Source organism: Vigna umbellata, chromosome 7, assembly GCF_029865625.1.
Source record: "Vigna umbellata cultivar VRB3 chromosome 7, Vumbellata_1.0, whole genome shotgun sequence".
In the NCBI taxonomy this organism is placed as follows: domain Eukaryota; kingdom Viridiplantae; phylum Streptophyta; class Magnoliopsida; order Fabales; family Fabaceae; genus Vigna; species Vigna umbellata.
The window spans coordinates 41,385,416-41,391,415 of NC_142171.1; positions in this window are offsets into that span (position 1 = coordinate 41,385,416).

Genomic DNA, 6,000 nt, shown 5'->3' on the forward strand with positions numbered 1-6,000 from the left:
ACATACAGCACCATCCTTGAAATCCTTTAGAACTTTCGTAGTTGAAACAAGCTCCAAACTACCGACGTCTGGGAACACTAACTTCTGTTGCCCACAATCGATAAGGATGTGATTGATAGACAACCAATCCATCCCTAGAATGACGTCAAGCCCTTTCAAAGGCAAAGAGATCAAGTTCACTTTGAACTTGCGTCCTGCTACTACAATCGGACATCCGACACAGACTGAACTGGTCGAGATCTGACCCGATGTTGGTGTAGAAACCACCAGAATACACCCTAGATCACTTATGGGTAAACTGAGTTCTTCCAAACATGTAGATGATACAAAGGAGTGTGTAGCTCCGGAATCAAACAGAACACGTACACATTTTCCAAATAAAAGGCACGTGTCTAAAATAAGGTTACCTGGCTTTGCTGCTTCTTCTCCGGTGATGGCAAAAACTCTTCCAACTGCTTTGGGTTTCCCTCCAGAGGAGCTTGACTGCTGCGGTCCATTTTCTTTCTTCTTCTTCTCAGGGCAATCATAAGAAAAGTGCCCCGGCTTGTTGCAAGAGAAACATACCTTCCCGTTAACCCTTTTTCCAGATAGTTTGGGGCAATCACTTCTATAATGCGGGCCTCCACATTCAAAACATCTCACAGCTCCTCGAATGATTGGATGCGGTCGTTGATAAGGCTTCTTTACTTGCTTTCCTCCACCAAACTTATTATGCTGAGGCTTAATAACTCGACTAGAATTTCCTTCTATCTGTTCTGCCAGTTTAGCTTGTTCAACCATTTCAGGAAATTGCCTAATCTTCAGATGAATGATTGCTTTCATAAGGCTAGGGCGTAGGCCCCTTTCAAACTTTCGACATTTCCATTCTTCGCTCATAGTCTGAGTATAGAACCTTGAGAGGTACTCAAAGCGTTGCACATAGGCTGGCACTGTTCTGCTTCCCTGTTGAAGAGTGAGGAACTCGGCTTCCCTCTCGAACTTTGCATTATCAGGAAAGTACCTTTCTAGGAATCTTATTCTGAAATTCTCCCAATTAATGGCTTCCCCACGAGCATTCATCAATTGTCTCATACCTCTCCACCAGTATTCAGCTTCTCCAGTCAACATAAAGACAGAAAATATTAGCTTCTGTTCTTCAGAACAATCAATCACTTCGAAGATCTTCTCGTTGTTACAAATCCAATCATCAGCTGCATCTGGTGAAGCGTTCCCATTAAACTTGGTGGGGTTATGACGTAAAAAGTCATTCATTCCAACGTGATTTCTTGGGGCCTGATTAGCTTGCTGCCTCTGTAACACCTGAACCATCTGCTCAAGAGCTTGAGCAATGTCTTCAGCAGCATTGGTAGGGGTTCTTTGATTGCGCGACATTTTCTCTCTATACAGAAGCAATTCTCACAAAATTAAGCACATAGTTTCAAAAAAAAGAAATTTTTTCATGCCAGTAGTTATCTTATGTCTACAACTAGTTGTAAAGTTACACAACAGAAACTAACGAGCTCACTCCCCAAAATCCCCAAAACCTTTTTGAAAATCTTTGCTCTGATACCAACAAGTGTAACACCCCTTCTCGGAATGTCACAGAAAATTTTTTTTTTTTTTTTTTTTTTATAATTGTTTACTTTTAAAGGCACAACATTTAACATTATTACTGAAAAATACATCAAAGTATTAGCGAGTAATTATTAGATTACAAACCGAATATTAAAAGTTGTTTTAAAATTACAAACCATAACAAATTAAAAGTCTGCTTAAAGTACAATACTTCACAACAATTTATTTTCGCACTTTAAAATTTCCATGTAAATTTCCCAACACGCTCCTCGTTCTAAACTTCTTCAGCTTCACCTGGAACAACATCTACTCCCGTATAACGATAAGCGTTATACGATCATCGTAGTCACACAAGTAGGGTGAGCTAACCATAAAAATAATAATTTACAGATAAGCATACACACTATAAATATCTAATAATATTAATAGCGTATTAATAAGATCGTAGCACCTCTGCCGAAAGATCTTAATATCATAATGTAAAGCTAGATAACCAGAACAAGGAAATTTCTTCGGACACGACTCGAAGTCATCAGACATATTGATTTTGTCCTTCACACGCAGCTAATGGACGTTGGTCCTTCACACGCAGCTATTGGACCTAACTCTTGTCCTTCACACGCAGCTATTGGACACTGGTCCTTCACACGCAGCTATTGGACCTATCTCGGTTCTTGTCCTTCACACGCAGCTATTGGACACTGGTCCTTCACACGCAGCTATTGGACCTATCTCGGTTCTTGTCCTTCACACGCAGCTATTGGACACTGGTCCTTCACACGCAGCTATTGGACCTATCTCGGTTCTTGTCCTTCACACGCAGCTATTGGACACTGGTCCTTCACACGCAGCTATTGGACCGCGGATAAGAGTCGTCCTCCACACACCGCTTTAGACATATCTTCCCGGTTCTTCAAGGACTTACGAGTAAAAACATTGGTGAGTAACATCCATTCACCAAGCACAATACTCAGCACGAGTTAGAATTTTACGGGCTAGATATCTGTATTTCCCTCGAAAGGGTAAAATGACAGAACTCGTATCCACCTATCGCCTTATATAGGCAAAAAGGAAATTATCCTTTTTAACTACCGAGATAAAGCATAAAAATATTTTTGATTATACACGATAAGACTATAAAATTCTTAAAAGCTATCTAATTAGATCCCACGAAAATAAAGTACATGCCAACTTACATTAAATACAGAAATCACATTCAAGACAAATTGCTGTCAATTCCGGCATTCGCTTATTGCTTCACCCGTAACTCTCTCTATAGAACTCCGAACGAGTTGGTTCTTGTTTTATTGGATTCTAGACTTAAAAATCTTTCATATGAATGCTAACTCGTAATTTTTGGATTAAAGCATCAGCTGCAGTAAAATGTTTAAAATAAACATTTTTGTCTCGTTTTTCTGTATTTTCAGCTATGACCTTTCTTGATTGTTTTGTTTATTACTCTCTCCACATAATTCCAAATAATATGGTTCTTTTTGCGTTGAAAAATAGACTTAATAAGCTTTCTTTAGACACTGGAATTAAAATTTTTGGACCACTGTACTAACTGCAGTGAAATTATGAAAATCAGCATTTTCTGAGCTTCCTAGACAGGTGTACATGACTCACGGTGGATTTATAACAAGTTAAGAAAAAAATTGAACTTTTGCTCCAATTAAGACAATACAATATGAGAGGGTGCCTTGGTTCCAAATCTAATTTCCAGGACGAAGTTTGAGAAGTGATTATAATTGGACAACTAAGATATGGTCCTATGTTCAAAGATGGTAGGTCCAAAAAAATTCTGTAGCAATAGTACCTCACGTACTTAGTTTTTCAGAAGTAAGAATTAAAGAATAGTATTTAATTTTCAAAGCTACCAAGCATAGAAAGTATGATCAATATATTATCTTATTATTCAAGTTCGGTGCAACTTTAAAAAAAATGATGTTCTTATGGGTAGTGATGGATAAACAACACAATTTGTTATATTATCAAAACAATGGAAACCGAGAATCATGGCCTGAACATAAAATAAGATTTTATCAATCAAAGTAATATGGCTAATAAAGAAAGGAAACGTATAGAGAGGAGGATAAATAGGTTGATGTATATATATATATATATATATATATATATGGTTTAAGATATTAGGTGGTAAGCTTATTTAATTATTATTCTACCATAGTTTAGAAATCAATATGCTACTGCCACTATGGTCAGGGTACACATACCAAGAGAATTTAGTACCGTGAGAGATGTTCTATAAGGAAAATATAGCAATTAAACTATTCTAAAATTTTATACTACTATAGACCATTACGGCTGGAATTGGAATTCCAATAGTAAAGAAACTTGCTTCCGACAACAACGAATAAATGAATGGAAAGTCGTGGTATGGTATAAAGGAATAAATTTAAAAACATGTAAGTATGGTAAGTCTGACACAAGAAGCATGGCTCTAAAGAAAAAGAAATATATAACTAGACAAAAGAGAAGACTTACGACAATACCAACGTGCACGCCTCATAAAAGTATAATTCACATCCAAATTCTTCATTATCTCATATACTCATATTAATATATATGAAACAACAGTATTCGGTTATTCTCTATTACCAAACTGTTTCATGCCTCCCAACCAAAGTCAGCAAAGAAAGACATCGTCTTACAACAATCATATGACTGGAAACACACTTTGTGCAGAACCGTGAATCAACACTTGTTCAACTAGATTTATGATTGTATCATATTTATCAGGGTTGATAACGAGTATATCTTACAGCAAAAAGATTCATGACCAGCTTTCAAGATACGATATTGTCTCTACCAATCAAACAAGATGCAACAGAATGCAATTCAAGGTAATCATACAATTTCTACAATGAATAAAAGAAATGGTTTAGCTCCCCTACCTCTTTCTCCAGCAATGGTTGGTTGGTTCCTTAAGATTTTCAGCCCTTAGATGATCTAAGTCTCCTTCTTCCTTAGTTTCCTCCACCTCTCCGGCAACACTCCAATTTCAGATATCTCTCCCGTTCACTCTTTCAGTTTTTGTTATTATTTTTTTTTTCTTTTCCTAATGAAATCCTACGATTTATTAGCAAACAGACCGGTCCCTCCATTTCCAAAGAGGAATCATGTTGGTCACTAGAAAACGATAATATTGGTTCTTAAGGTCAAAATTTCGTTCAATGTTTCCCACAGAGTCGTTTCATGATGAAAGTTTTGTCTGATGTGTGCACTTAAGAAGATATTGTGCTATGCTTACACAAAAGGTGACCCCAAGGTAAAGGAAATAGACCAAAACCGTGAAGAGTGGAGAAAGCAACAACAATAAAAAAAATTATCAGATGAAGTGGGGGAAAAGATTGGTCATGGTTGAAGAAGAAAAAATTCATGTTACTCAATATGGCCCTCAGTATGCACGAAGATAAATTCTTCAGGTGGCCAATGTATATACATCATAGTTCAAGCTTTTAGAACAACAAAAACAAAAAAAAAAAATGAAACCAGGTTCACGTATTAAGACAATTATTGCATAAGAAATTTGTTCCACTCTTGAAATAACAAACTTTCATATTTGAAAGTCATAAAGTAATCTAACCCATGATCCGCATGGCAGACAAAATGGACTACTTTCAAATAAGTGGAAAAATATAAAATTTAAAGGAATTGAATGAAAAGTTTCCAACCTTTGTCAAAAAAAAAAAAATAAAATAAAATAAACAAAAGCCGGAACAAACTTTTGGTGCATCAAGAATTGTTTCATCCAAGTATGTCTTTTTACTAAAAAAATTAAATGTGCCCCGAAAGGACTTGTATGTTGATGTGGCTATTTTTATTCACTCTTTATTCATATATGGCACAAAATCCTTAACACTTCACGTGATCATCTGACTAACCATCACACTCCAAACTTTTATGACAACCATAAATAGGCAAAGTTCTCGCATGCAATTAAATTAAGAAAAACAAGACAAGTTTTACAGAATCCTAAAGCCATTTAATTCAATAACCATGGTAATTTAACAAAGTAAGTAATATAATAGAATTACATCTTAAACACTTAAATACACAAATACCATCACAAAATAAGAAATTCTTACTAACTAAATATTAGTTGCAAAATAATTTATCTTATAATATTAATTTATTTTTGGGTCTTACACCATTTTGTTGAGAGGGTCGCACCTCACACAAAAATTGATTGCAAAAATTATGCAGTATAGTAATAGGAAGTGACTCCTAGGTCGTCTCTCAAGGACCAAATTGGGTTCAGTCTCAAATCAAACATGTAGTGGGGAGTTTTGGTGAAAGATTTTTACTTTGATGTGGTAAAATTAAATTAAACTGAAATTAAATAAAACACAACCGAATATAATTGAAAAGATTACAGTGCATGAAAACATTTAAAGAAAACAATACAATAGATAAATATTCAAACAC